This window comes from Cololabis saira, chromosome 4 (genome assembly GCF_033807715.1).
Source record: "Cololabis saira isolate AMF1-May2022 chromosome 4, fColSai1.1, whole genome shotgun sequence".
Lineage (NCBI taxonomy): Eukaryota > Metazoa > Chordata > Actinopteri > Beloniformes > Belonidae > Cololabis > Cololabis saira.
The window spans coordinates 29,110,420-29,125,827 of NC_084590.1; the positions used below are offsets into that span (position 1 = coordinate 29,110,420).

At 40.5% G+C, this 15,408-nt stretch overlaps 1 long non-coding RNA gene across 1 annotated transcript; it reads left to right on the top strand.

The window, feature by feature from the left end:
* Nucleotides 1-4,618: 4,618 nt before the first annotated feature.
* Nucleotides 4,619-5,496, top strand: LOC133441747 (uncharacterized). The gene is made up of 3 exons (XR_009782494.1): nt 4,619-4,652; nt 4,894-5,055; nt 5,360-5,496. It is a non-coding gene; the product is annotated as an uncharacterized LOC133441747 (long non-coding RNA).
* Nucleotides 5,497-15,408: the final 9,912 nt, after the last annotated feature.

A 15,408-nucleotide genomic window follows, 5' to 3' on the forward strand; every position in this document is an offset into this window, starting at 1 on the left:
GATATCTTAATTTATTCTGTCTCACGCTGTCTATAATTCAGCCACATAATGCCTCCCAATTATGTTGGTGTTCATCATCTCTCTGTCCCTAGTTACCTCTGTATCCACGGTTCTGTTTCCGCTCAACCAGATGAAGGCCCGACTGGAGGTCGCTGCTCTGCAGGGTCCTACTGCCCGCAGGGTACCAGCTACATGGTTCCCTGCCCTCCAGGCACCTTTAGCCCTATAGACGGTGAAATAAAACTCTCAGTAATTATTAAAGGGGACCTATTATGGCATCTAATACCTATTTTAAACAGGCCTTGAATGTCTTAAAAACAAGCTTTTGATTGTTTTTGCTAAATAAATTAGAAATTCAGCCTCTGAGCCATGTCAATCCCAATACACCCCCTACTTTCTACCTCTAGCCCTCACTCACTACCACTAGCCCTAAAAATGAGTAGGGCCCTTGTAATCTTCCCTAGGGATTGGGACACCACTCGCTACGTCACTGCGTGGTTTACGTTCGGGTACGTAAGCGACTGCGTAGTTACGTTTGCCCATATGTCACACCATATCAGGAAGCCGAGAGCTTTTAATTTTTGCTGTAGCGGTGTTAATATGCCACTTTATTACGTTTTAATATTTTTTCAGGCATAAAAGTAAGTTAAGATGCCCAACCTGGGCTCAGTTTATCCAAATAACGCCTGTTAAGAAATTTGCTCCGATGTTTTCGGGATGAGAACAGCCTGCCGGCTCGGGAGCTGATTTATGGTTCCGCATTAAATCGACGCAGAGGGTACGGCGCGCGTCGCCGCGTTACCTACGCCGTAGGCTCTGCGTTGGTGTAACGCGGAACCATAAATCAGCCTTTATTCTGGCGAGGTCTGAAAAGACTTCGCAACAACGGGCAAGCGAGTGATTATGTACATTCACTGAGTGAATATTATGAAAGTAAAATATATATTTCTTGCTAGAAATGTAATCAAAACGCTTTTTTATGCATAAACTAACTCAAAATATTGATTTTATTCACTAAAAATTAGAAATGTCCACCATGTTTTTTTGTTTGATTCAGCCTGCAAATGATGATGTAAAGCATTCTGGGAAATTTCTCTAGCGCTCGGTCAGCGAGTCAGCATCTGAAATCCCTAGCTGTGAAGGGGTAGATTCATACACACTACCCCTCGAAAAGTCCACTACCCCTAGATGAAAAGAGGAATTGGGACACCACTACCCTCACGGGAACGCGCAAAATTTAGGGGTAGTGCTGAAAAGCAGGGCTAGGGGGTGTATTGGGACTGGCCCTTTATCTTCCCATTCTCTAACCTCATTCTCTATGCAGGATTCTGAGTGGGTGGGGAGGCTATGATAATGAGGCTCTGTGCTGATTGGCTGCCTGAATGACGCGATACGCTGCTACAAAAAAATGGCGGAAGCTCCGGCTGGCAGAGTTAGTTTTTGTTGTTCCGGCCAGAGTTAGTTGTGGGCGTGGTTTCACGCATTGCTCCCGTCGTTATGTAACGACCGGAGCAGAATCTGAACGGCTCGTAGAAGCCACATCAGACTGGATGGCTCATCCGGGCGGCTGTACAGACACTGCAGAATTTGGTTGCTTTCCTCCTTCTCTGAGTTGGCAGGCTGAGGGGAGACCACTTTATATATGTTAAAGCAAGAGAAAACATGTTTTTGATAATAGGTCCCCTTTAAGATAAAGCATACACTGGACAATATATGTATTAGTTAATATGAAGGTAAACAATTAACTGGCAAAGAGGAAAAAGCTGCCACTGCTCTGTCACCTTAACTGATTTATCTTTTCAAATCTAATGAACATGCCTTGTTTACCAGGGGCGGTTTCCATAGACGCATGTCGGTCCTGTTTGTCTGGCCACTACTGTGCTGAGGTTGGTCTCTCAACCCCTTCTGGGCCCTGCAGTCCTGGCTTCTACTGCCCAGAGGGATCCACAACAGCCACACCTTTGGGAAATGTCATTGGTAACACGCTTCTTCTTCTTGCCCTCTGCTATTTAATGCATGGTGACACAGACAACTGGTCATTTTAATAAATACCTTCAAAAGCAAAAAAAAAAAAAAAAGGTAATCTGACATAATATTAAGAAATAGCTTGGTGTGTGCATGTTGTTCTCAGTGCACTTTTGGTTTACTTAATGTTTTCTTAAGGTTTTTATGGTTTTATGGTGTGCATGGATTAACAAAAAAATGTGCCACTCCTTCCTGCTTTCTCTTTATATTTTTCTCCTTGATATGACAGAGAATGGCTCTGGCCTTTTAGTTCACTAACTAAACTAATGAGTAATGACGTCCAATAAAGGTTCATTGTCTCAGTTACAGGAGATATTGCGTTTCCAGCCCCTAATCTTCGTGATGCAACCCAGGGTCGTTTCCATGGTGATGTGTGTCCTCCAGGTCACTATTGTCCCAGAGGGAGTGTAAAGCCAATCCCCTGCCCTCCAGGTAGAAAAAGCAACACAAACAGACAGATCTCTAAAAGAAGTGGAAAATAAAGTGTGCCAGCCTACACCATGAAAGGTTTCCCTCACAGAAATTGAAATATTCTGTCACTTTGCTGTGAGAGCTTTGAGTCTGACTTTTCACTTCTTATCACTTCAAAGGGCAATGGGTAAGGTGTCATAAAATCCCCCACAGGTACAGCATGATGGCTTAATGTATCCAGGACTTTAAAAAAGGTTGTAAAACCTGTCAGTAGAATCAGACATTTTCTTAACTAAGTGATTATTTGGAGACATATATGGAGCTCGTATGACAATTATGTCACATTTTTTTCTGAGTATGCATCAGTATGTGAGTGCATGTAAGAAAAGGACACACAGTTGAAGCTATTTTTGCTTTCACGGATATTTGTCGTCTTTATATAGGCACTTTCTTAGGGAGGTCTGCAGCAGAGTCCGAGGACGACTGTGAAGCTTGTTACCCAGGTTTCTACTGCCCCTTGTGGGCTCAGATGTCCGTTGACCTCCTCTGTCCCCCGGGGTGGTTCTGTCCAACAAGATCAGTGTCTGGATATCAGCCAGGTACAGTACAACTCCTCAGAGGCCAGCACAGTAAACCTCAGTCGTCCTTGCAATTAATCAAGTACAGGCATCTACTCGGAGCCTTCATGTGCTGTACTCATTGCTAAAGGTTTATTCATAAGCAAACATCTGTGTGAGATGACATAGTTTATATATTTTTTACGTTGTACAGTAGAGGTTTGATAACAAATTATTTTTCTTTTCATTAAATTCCCCCAAAAAACTAAAATGCCTGGTGCTGGTGTGGCAACACACTTAATTCATTCATCATTATAGTGACACATTTAATCTGATTTGAGATATCTGTGTTTAGATGTTTTAAATTACTGTAGTTAGGCTGACCAGAACATTCTCCTTGACAAGTAAAATATTTTGCTTGACAAATGACATTGTTCTGGTGTTGTGAGTGTGATACACTTATCATCCGTGACTTTATGAGAAATGGACATGTCATATTCCACTTGCATCACTAGGTGATTTAATGCTTCAGACAGACTTTCCTCCTCCTCTAATATCACCAAGAAGAGAAATGTGGCACCTCTGTTTCAGCCTTTATTGAGAAGACATTTCGTTAATTTGCTGATGAAATGACCCAGAACCTATAAATAGCTCATGTCTGTCAGAGTCAGGGCACCTGCTGCGGAGCCTCCTTTCTCTTCTTGTCTCTCACTGGATTTTTTTGGAGCAGAGATGCTGCTTAGAGTCAGGCTCTTTTTTGTTGCACTGCTTCCATGATATGACATTTTACCTTTGCAGTAAGTAATTGCTTCATTTCAGCATGTTAGTCCTTGCTTTCAATGTACATTACTCCTGAGTTTATTGTATACACTGCAAAGGCAAACTGCACTTCAGAGTATCTGTATTATCTGATTGTTTTACAGGACATCAGTGTCCACCTGGCCATTGGTGCCCACCTGGTAGTGCTGAGCCAGCCATCTGTAGCCCAGGCACATTTCAGTCTTTATCGGGACAATCTAGCTGTGATAGCTGCCCATCTGGTGAATTATCTGATGAATTTGATTTACACAGAGTAACACAAGGGGATTTGATGTTCACTATAATGACAAACATGCCTCTTTCCCAGGTTTTTACTGTATGGAGGGTTCATCTGTGCCCTCCCCGTGCCCGGTGGGCCATGTCAGTCCATTGGTTGGCAGGACGTCACTGACTGACTGCTCCCTCTGCCCCTCTGGCTCCTTCTGTAACAGCAGTGCTCTCACAGAGCCGTCTGGACTCTGCAGCCCAGGTCAGTTGGTCCTTAGCATCTTAAAGAACTCAGCTACTTGAGTTTGCTTTTCTCCACTGTGCCGTGTTAAGTCATCATGTCCCCACAATAGCAATTTGAAATTGTTATGCGTATGTTCTCTGTGAGATGTCTGACCACCTTCTCCACCACAGGACATTTTTGTACCCCGGGGTCCACCAGGCCTTCCCCTGTTTCCCAACCTTATGGTGATGTTTGCCCCATGGGACACTTCTGCCCCCAAGGCAGCGGGTCTCCTAAAGCCTGCCCTGCTGGCAGCTTTCTCCCAGAGCCTGGAGCTGTGTCCCTCTCCGACTGCCGCCCGTGTCCTCCAGGGAAATACTGCCGCTATCCTGGAGCCTCAGGGCCCTCAGGTGAGGGTTACCGGCCCTGTCCTTGTTTAAAGCAAAAACAAGAGCCAGTTCTGGATAGAAAATAAAAACACATAATTTCAAATTCATCTCTAAACCTCAGCTTAGTGCAGGTTAAGGAATTATACTATTATACTAATCATATTACCAGTGGATGATTATTACCAAGCAATAGTCAAATTGAGTGAGTAAGAAATAGTATTCTCATGTTTCCAACCTCCTCTGTATGCTGTCGGCTTGTTAGGTCTGTGTGCCGAGGGTTTCTTCTGTTCTGGAGGTGCTGATAATGCCACACCTCGAGCCAACGCATCTTTATTCATCTGTCTTCTTGAAATACTGGGGCTTTCTTCCATGATAACAGACACCACCCTCTGGATCCACAATTTGTCTTGCTCCAGTTACTCTGGTAATTCTGATTAAATATGTGCATCTTAAGTTTGGCATAACCCAATAAATGCTTCAGAACATCCTTTCTTTCAAAATATTCAGCTGGAAGATAGTTTTCTATTTGGTGATAAATGTTCTGTTAACAATTCTAACAATTTCCATAAACTTTTGCATAATTTATCTAATTAATTATGTTATTAACTTGACAAAACTGTTCAAGTAACATCTAGAAATAGAAATCAGGGTTTATTTTGGTTTCCTGTCTGTTATACAGCATCAACTCAGCAGTTGCTTAATGTTTTGCCTTGTATGTTCTGTTACAGGGGGAAACACTAATTGGATCAAAATGATCACAGTTCCACAGGCAGATTCCTATCATGTGGGGATTCAATCAGCATCCCGTCTCAACAGCGCACATAATGCGTGTTCCGAATACAGAGGAGACATATGTCCTCGGGGTGGGTAAATCCTGACAGTTGACTTGTGCACTTGATGTGCTTCTTCTGTCATGCCCTCAAGTACACTTGTTGTGTGCTCTGATCAGGACATGGTAACTGTAATATCTGTATCCAACCTGATCTCACAAAAATGCCCACGACCTCTCACCACTATTTTCCATGGCACCAACACGGAAATGGTATAATTCTGTGTGAGCACCACAGATATTGTACTATGCGAAGTCAATGGGCTCTGCGATCGGGGCACTCGTCATGTGATCAGGATCTCCGCTCGTCACTCTATGACATGGAGGGGATGCCCAGGGAATTCCCTGTGGTGACGAAATGGGAGAATGGTTAAAACAATGAATTTAAATATCGCCTGTCTCCACTTCCTGGTTCAAAAGCAATTTAAAATGCTTTTGTGGCTGGACGACGCTCTGGTTAAGGTCGGGTTAGGTTATTGCACCACTTATGATTTGTTAGAAGTAGGAAACGCTTGTGGTTTTTGCTAAAAATAATAATTTCACATCACTTACGCCACCTCCGTCGTCATGGCGACAGCAAACAACATGGTTAAATACTCTAATTTATGTTAAATACTAGAAAACACGGTTAAATACTCGCCGTCAAAATACTGTTAAAAATCATCAAAACACCATTAAAACAGTGTTAAAAACATGCTTTTACAAACTGACAGTAACAAACAGTAACTTGCACGTCAAAAACTCATAACTAAACTTAGCCACTATAATAAAGAATAATATATACATAATAATAATAATGCAATAATCCGTGTATATATTACGACAACGGATCCCATTGACTTCGCATAGTACAATATCCGTGGTGCACACACGGAATTATACCATTTCCGTGTTGGTGCCACAGAAAATAGTGGTGAGAGGTCGTGGGCATTTCACGGATTTTTGTGAGATCAGGTTGGCTGTAACATAGTGTATGGCTGTGTCCCCATTTTTGTTGCTTTGTATGCATGAGAGTCATCATTTCGTTGTTTTTGAACTCAATAACTGATATTTTAAACCAGGACAGGGCGATTTAAACTAAGCACAAGTTCCCAGTTATTTTCCTTGAAAGTAAATCCTGAAAACTTTTAAATATTTACACTACTGGAGTAGTTTGATATTGAAATGTATGTATAGTGTTATTATGTGCTTAAATGAAAGCATAGAGCATAAATCCTTAACTTTAAAAAATAAATCATGCAATCAATTCTCAAGCCACAATGTATTCTTAACTTTTGATTAATCAGAGTATCCTCCTTTGACAGGGATAACAGCTGAACACACTCATTCTTTGGTTTTTGCTTTCTACAACTGAAGTCAAGCAAGTTCCTTTTCTTTCACTTTTCTGTCCACTTCATCCCAAACCAGTGGGGATTAGATCAGGAGACTGAGCTGACCACTTCATGCTTTCAAGCTTACCATTTTCTTTTTTCCCTCTGGCATAGCTGATACTCATGTTTTGGGTCATTATCTTGCTGTATGATGAACCCTTGACTGCATAGCCGCATGACAGAGGGTACTACACGGTGCTGCAGAATGCCGTCGTAGCCGTTTTGGTTCAGGGTGACTCTCATTCTGTACAAGTTACCGACCCTGGAGCCATTAAAACAGCCCCGACCATCACGCTTCCTCCTTCATGGTTGATAGTTGTCACACAGTGATGTATAATTCTGAAATGTACAATATTTTTTAGTTTTGAGTAAACTTAATTTTTTTTTTTTTTTAACTTCAAGCAGTTCATTAGATTTGAAAAGATAAATAAGTTAAGGTGACAGAGCAGTGGCAGCTTTTTCCTCTTTGCAAGTTAATTGTTTACCAATACCTTCATATTAACTAATACATATGTTGTCCAGTGTATGGTTTATCTTAAAGGGGACCTATTATGAAAAACAAGTGTTCTCTTGCTTTAACATATATAAAGTGGTCTCCCCTCAGCCTGCCAACTCAGAGAAGGAGGAAAGCAACCAAATTCTGCAGTGTCTGTACAGCCGCCCGGATGAGCCATCCAGTGTGATGTGGCTTCTACGAGCCGTTCAGATTCTGCTCCTTTTCATTACGTAACGAAAATGTGATTTACATAGGTTGGCCTCCGATGCGTGAAACCACGCCCACAACTAACTCCGCCGGCCAGAGCTTCTGCCATTTTTTCGTAGCGGTGTATCGCGTCATTCAGGCAGCCAATCAGCACAGTGCCTCATTGTCATAACTCAGAATCCCACATAGAGAATGAGGTTAGAGAATGGGAAGATAAAGACATGGCTCAGAGTAGGGCTGGGCGATATGGACTAAAAAATGTATCACGATAATTTCTGGCATTTATCCCGATAACGATAAAAATGACGATAAAAAAAATACCAATTCAACTCCATCTTTTTAACTATAAATCTATCGCCACATTCAGTTTTGGAGCCCCCAAATCACTGCTCTAAAAGAATACTAAATGCTACTAAACTACACCAATTAAATTGAATTAATAAAAACCAATTAAATGAGTCCACCTGTACTGCAAAACTGGAATGGCTCAGATCCGCCATGTTTGTTACACAAACACGTCTTTCTTTCTTTCTTTCTTTCTTTCTTTCTTTCTTTCTTTCTTTCTTTCTTTCTTTCTTTCTTTCTTTCTTTCTTTCTTTCTTTCTTTCTTTCTTTCTTTCTTTCTTTCTTTCTTTCTTTCTTTCTTTCTTTCTTTCTTTCTTTCTTTCTTTCTTTCTTTCTTTCTTACCGTGGGGAATTTTTTTGACGGTATATCGTGAACGGTAAAATATCGCCCATTCCTAGCTCAGAGGCTGAATTTCTAATTTATTTAGCAAAAACAATCAAAAGCTTGTTTTTAAGACATTCAAGGCCTGTTTAAAATAGGTATTAGATGCCATAATAGGTCCCCTTTAAGTAATGCCAGTGCAGCACAAGATACTCATGCTCATACAAAAATACTCCCAACATCAAATGCTTTTCGCCCTTGAAGTCTGCTGTTTGAAGACCTGAAAGACTGAAAGCTGGAGTCGGACATCTCTGTTGAAAAGGAGCTGTAGATGGCTGGGTGGTGATTTGAAAGCAGCACTGAAGTAACTACTGATATCAGACCATAAAAGGGCCGATTTGAATTCTTGTAGCAAAATAATTAGTTCCTCTAAAATGTCAAAGGAATTCTGATGGATTTTAAATAAGAGTCTAAAAAGTGCGTTGAATGAGAAAAAAATCCTTTATCTTCAGAAAGAGTGCATGCACAAGAAACATAATCCCTTTGATTTGGTTTCTTCTGGTTGCACCTAAATGATTTCATGGATTTTGTTTGCTGCTATTTTTCAGGGTTTTACTGTCCTTTGGGCTCTGCTTACCCTCAGCCCTGTGAGGCTGGTTCTTATTGTAACAGGAGTGGTCTGAAGTCCTCGGCAGGTCCCTGTGCAGCCGGGTATTACTGTCCTCGTGGATCATCAAACCCCCAGGCCAGTCCATGCCCCACAGGACACTACTGCCCTCGAGGGATTCCCCTTCCTCTGCCCTGCCCTCTTGGAACCCAAAAGAGTGAGCTATTTCCCTTCTTTTTTTTTCTTTAATACAGGTATTGCACAATTGATTCTTTTGAACACAATCATTTTCAAAATGAACATGTAAACAAACAATTTCAGGCCAGTAATCCCTTGCCGTTTCTTCCTCTGAATTAATGAGACATTAGTAATCAAATCAGATGCTTTATGAAGTGAAGACAAACAATACCCAATTCTCTCTGCATCACACTGTGTCACTTTTTCCCACTGATATCCTTGTGTGAACTGGTGTCTGTCTGTGTAGAGCAGTGATGTGGAAATATGTGAAACCTTCGCTCACACAGTTTCCCTATTTTTTTACCCCTTCGGCCCTTATGAATAATTATCGTAACAAAATGGTTTAATCGTGTAATAGTATTCTGTCTTGCGGCAAACAACCAGAATCCTATTAAAATGTGTTGTACTTCCTTTGTATGGCAATAAATTAAAAACTGACGAGCGGGCAGGTACTCTGTATTTTGCATTTAAATTACAGCGTTATCTACTGTGAAATTGTTAGAGGTTTTTTAACTCACAAAAAAACAAACACTGTCTACAGAGTGTGTAGAATGAGATAGTTCTTTTAGAAATCATTTTTTTTTTAACTATTTACCATTTTTCTATTGTGTGTTATCCATCAGGTTCCCTTGGTGGATCCAGAGTTGAGGATTGTCAGCCGTGCCCTCCAGGTCACTACTGCCATCAGGAAGGGCTGTCTGAGCCAAGTGGCCTCTGTGCAGAAGGATACTTCTGTCCTGAAGGACAGAGCGCTGAAAAACAGTTTGTCTGCTCAGTGGGATATTTCTGTGAGAAGGTGAGCCATTCAGCATTAGTTCTGAAGTTACATGCAGTCATGAGTGCTGGTTATTGTATGAAATGCCCTCACTTAGGTGGTCAGCTGTACTTTTTACAAGTGCACTACTATTATTCACTACTAGGGCTGGGCGATATATCGAGATTTTAATATATATCGATATATTTTCAAACGCGATATGGTACGAGACAATATCGTTTATATCGATTTAAAAAAAAAAAAAAAAAAAAAATATTTATTTATTTTTATTTATTTTTTTTTTAATTTTGATATAGCTTATTTGGTGACAAATTGACTTGAATGTTTTATTTGAGATTTGCACAAATGTGTTGTCAACCTCAGTGGAAAAGTCTGCCTGTTACTGTCTACATTGTATTAATTACAGTGTATTTTAATTTAATTGATATGCAGGAAAGGGATATTTGTTTTATTTTATTCAAGAAGCATTTTTATTCTCTATATGCAGGCAGTTTATTTTTATTTCATTTGTTTTATACATTTTGATATTGTGCAGACCTCTGTTAATAAAGGAACCTGTGTGACATTTGGCACGAGGCTTTGTATTAAAACTGACTGTTTTTTTAAGGGTTTGCCTCAGAAAAAAATGAAGCTAACAGAGATGCTATGCTATAATTCTTTGGGGGAAACCCCAATTATGGCACAGAAAAAATATCGAGATATATATCGAGTATCGCCATTCAGCTAGAAAATATCGAGATATGACTTTTGGTCCATATCGCCCAGCCCTATTCACTACATTTCAACGATTCTGTCTTCCTGACAGGTTAAAAGCTGCTGCACATGTGTGAATTATTGCAGTTGCACTGTTATAAAGACTTGTAAAATCATATAAGTACTTCAAGAATCACAAGTCCCTTATACAGACTTAAGAAATCAATTTAACGGTCATTTCAGGGAAGTGCCAGACAGACTCCCTGTCTTCCTGGCAGCTATCAACTCAGACAGGGCCAGAGCAGCTGTGAGACATGCCCAGCTAGTTTTTATTGTCAGGAGCAAGGTAAAGCTGATTGCTCCACAAATTGCCAAGTGATGGAAATTTTTGTAGCTTGGAACATGAATTTAATCGGTTTAAAATGGATATTTATTCTTCTGTATCATCATCGTCATCATCATCAGGGACGAGCATTCCTTTTCTCTGTGAGAGAGGATTTTATTGCCCCAGTGGATCTGCAAATCAACATCCCTGTCCATCAGGGACATTTGGAAACATGTCAGGACTGGAACAGGAAGTCCACTGCATGCTGTGTGATCCTGGCATGTACTGTGAAGGGACAGGTACTTAATCCTTCTGTGTCACATCTGACTGTTACTGTATATAAAAATATCCTTCTTGCAGTGGCTCACATTTTAAATTTAGCCTGCAAAAAAATGTGTTTTCATTTCTGTTGGTTTTGTATAAAATAATCTTTACTGGTATTTTCTTTAAGGAAGGACTTTCCCCAGTGGGCTCTGTAATGCTGGCTTTGTTTGTGTTGGAGGAGCCTCTGAACCTTCACCATCAGACAGCCTGACAGGATACCTGTGCCCTCGTGGGTTCTTCTGCCCTAATGGGACAGCTGTACCAAAACCTTGCCCAAAAGGAACTTTCAGGTAAATCTCCAACAGTATCTTTATTTGTTAATCTAGAGAATTACAGTCTTCTCATGTCTTACTTTCAAGATACCATATGATTGTTGAGACAGAAAACAATCTGACGGGTAAAACTACTCAGTAATTTTTATATTTCAAAATAAGAATTATGCATCCATGGTTGTTGTTTTGTTTTGTGTTTCAATTAAAAAACACAAGAAAAGGCAAAGGTCAATGTAAAGCCCTCATTCAATAAAACAAACTGAAAAGGAAATATATCTTTTCACAGTGAGCAGAGTGGGCTTGTGGACATTTCCCAGTGTCAAAGCTGCAGTCCTGGTTTTTACTGTTCAAAGTCTGGCCTCTCTAAAATCTCTGGCCCTTGCCTGTCAGGTAAAAAAAACTTATAAATGGACTTTGTTGGGCGATACCTTATCCTGGTTGATATGAAAGAGAATATATGTGCAAACAGTTTAATCAAGTGTCTCCACTGCCAGGTTTTTTTTGTCTAGAGGGTTCCCAGTCAGCTGCTCCAGTGTCAAATGTTTCCGGTGGCATTTGTCCAGTAGGCCACTACTGTGCAGAGGGGAGCAGCTCACCCTCCCCCTGCCCAGCTGGCTTTTACCAGAATGAGGCTGGTGGAAAAAGCAAAGAGGAATGCAAACCATGCGCTCTAGGTAAATGAAGAATTATGTCAGACTTTAAGTGCTTGTTTGTATTGTACAACTTCACTCAATGCACTGAAAATGCTATAATCTTTCTAAAACCTGAGGGTATTTTGCTGTAGAATTTAAAAATGTTCCCTGAAATCTTTTATTTCTCTGTCTCTGAAGAAACCATTACAATTATCTGAGAGATTAACCTTTGGAATGCCATTACAAATTATCAATTCACCCTCACGTTTATCTACTTGAGAAAAATTAAATTGCTAATAATAGGTCATTAAAATTTGTGACTCACTCCACGTTGAGAGTTTAAAAATAAAGGACAAACACAGCATTGGGTCTGAGTTTGTTAATGTGCCTGACAGGCTGGTTCCAGGATTTACCAGGGCAGAAGGAGTGTAATCCCTGTCCTGCTGGGTTCCACTGTCAGCTTGTGAGTCCCGGTTCCACCAGGGGAAGTCCCGCTGGAGTCTCCAGCCCTCTGCCCTGCCCAGCTGGCTACACCTGTCCTGGGAAAAACCCGGATAGTCATCCCCTTCCCTGCCCGAGAGGCACTTACAGCCCCAAACAGGGTCTCGTTACAACAGGTAAACACTAGAACCGTGTAAGATAAGAGACTCAAGTATAGTTAGTTCTCAAAAATTTAGCTTTCACATTTTTTTTACGTTTACCATTCATTTTAAGTGACAATAACTATATTTAATGTTTTGATGTATGAAATTTGATTTTTTCTAAAATTCCGGAAAAGAAGAGTCACAAATAAATGATAATAATTTAATTATCACACAAATCATAAAGAGACAAGTTTGAATTGTGAAAAAGAATGAATACTTCTACTATACAATGGAATCAAATGAAATCTAGGAGGTGAAAAAAAGACAAAAGACATTTTTATAAACTGTTTGACATTGTTTAAATGATAAGTTCTATCGACTTTAAAAAAGATACATGTATTTGTTTGTTCTTTATTTTAGTTCGACAGTGGTAGTTCAAGGAGCGTGTGACCATGTCAGAGACGCGCTGATTGATCCTATGTGGCAGGTAGCTTGTTTCGCTGTTTGGACTGAAGCTAAAGCTGTCGATCTGTTTGCAGGTCAGTGCCTAGTGTGTCCGGCGGGTCAGTTCTGTGGCTCTGAAGGTTTGGTTGAGCCCTCAGGATCGTGCGCTCCTGGGTTTCTTTGTCTGACGGGTGCAAAGGTGCCGAATCCAACAGACAACACAACTGGATCTCTCTGTCCGCCAGGGATTTTCTGCCAGCGAGGACTTAAAGCTGGTACACAGAATGACAGATGATGACATGAAAACTCAAATCAGATTTAGGTTTCTTTCTGTGACTTTATGAATATTATTTCAGTAAACCTGCAATGAGATATTTGTATACACTGCAGCACAGTATGACATTTTTCCTCAGTAAAGTAGGCATGCACTTTATTATAAATCCCCATCAAATCCACCAAATTACCAACAAATCATCATCACACCAAATACTCTGGAGCAACTATAAATATACTATACAATCTAAGACTGGATGACATGATTTCTGAGTGGGAGATGGACTAATGCCTTTTCATGGGATTTCCTTTTCATGGGAGATGGACTGCATTTAAATAACACTTTTCTAGTTTATTCCATAAAAAAAGGCTTTTACACAATCAACAACCACTCGCATACGCATTCACACAGCGCTTAATGGTCGATATTTAAACTAGCAGCTTTCTAATAGGCAGAAGATTCCTCTATCTTCAGAGACATAGCCATTGTCAACAAAAAAGGAAAATAGATTTCTTTTAATTGTATTTCTGTAATTTATCACTTCTCTATTTCCATTCAAATGTATGTGTTTGTCTTTTACCGTCTTGTGCTTTAGGTGATTGCTCAGCAGGGTTTTACTGTGACTGGGGCTCCAGTAAGGCAGACCCGGCTCTGTGCCCAGCTGGTTTCTTTTGCCCCACAGGAACACCTTTCCCCATACCTTGTCCCACAGGAACATTTAGCTCTGTAGTGGGCAACATTCATCAAGAAAACTGCACCACTTGTACCCCTGGATATTACTGTCAAGGTGGGAAAAATTGACTAATGATGTGCAACAAAAACCATCAGAAGGAGAATCTGAACAAGATGAGACAATGTATTACATTCTCTCTTAATTACCTGAAATACATCTGTATATAAGGTTAGGTTATGGTTTAAGTAGGGGGGTGCGGACATGTCATTTGCTATTAATTAATATTGACAAAGAAAAATTACACACATTCTGTTGTAACTTTCAAAATCATTCTGGGATTCATTGTTTTAATAATTTAATGTGAGATAATGGTTTTACGGTAAAATATGGATAATAGATTGAGGTCGGACTTTTGTTTAATCCAAGTAATTAAACTGTCGAGCAATTTTACAGTGTCAGAGTCATTTGACCTAATATAAGTTTATTTTCATAGATATTAGACATTTAACATTTTTGGAAATTAATTCTGTTGATTAATTGTTCTCAGTAGATGTCCTCCGTGTTTTTTTTGTTTTTTTCTGTGTGTGTGTGTGTGTGTGTGTGTGTGTGTGTGTGTGTGTGTGTGTGTGTGTGTGTGTGTGTGTGTGTGTGTGTGTGTGTGTGTGTGTGTGTGTGTGTGTGTGTGTGTGTGTGTGTGTGTGTGTGTGTGTGTGTGTGTGTGTGTGTGTGTGTGTGTGTGTGTGTGTGTCTCAGATGAAGGCACTCTCCAGCCTGCACCATGTCCAGCTGGACACTACTGTCCCGCAGGTGTGATTTTAGGATCAGAGTTCCCATGCCCTCCTGGCACGTTGCAGAGCCAGCTTGGAGCTTCCAGTTTTAATGCCTGCCTGCCCTGCCCACCTGGTATGGGAAAATGCGCTGTTTAATTTTATGCCCCCTATTAATAACCCTTTAAAAAAAAAAGAAGAACAACAAAATATATATTTGTGGCTTTTTTTCTTTGCTTTCTTTCTGCAGGAAAGTTCTGTTCTCAGTCTGGTCTGTCACGACCCACGGGTCTCTGTCACGCAGGATACTTCTGTCCTGCAGGATCAATCAGTCCAAACTCTACTGAGTATCAGGTGTTGTGCTGGTTGTCTGTTTCCTCTGTGGAGCCAGTCACTTCTTGTCCTTAGTTAAATATTTTTTTAATTATGTAGAGGACACTTCAACCTTTAATCTAATCTAACCTCGGTGCCAAAATGTCATATGTCCAAAGGAACTATCACAGTCAGATTGTTGGAAAGAAAAAGCTCTTGAACATATGTGTGTTCTCAGCATTAACTCGTTTATATCTTGGCTGCTCGTGAACCGTGCTCCAGTGGCACT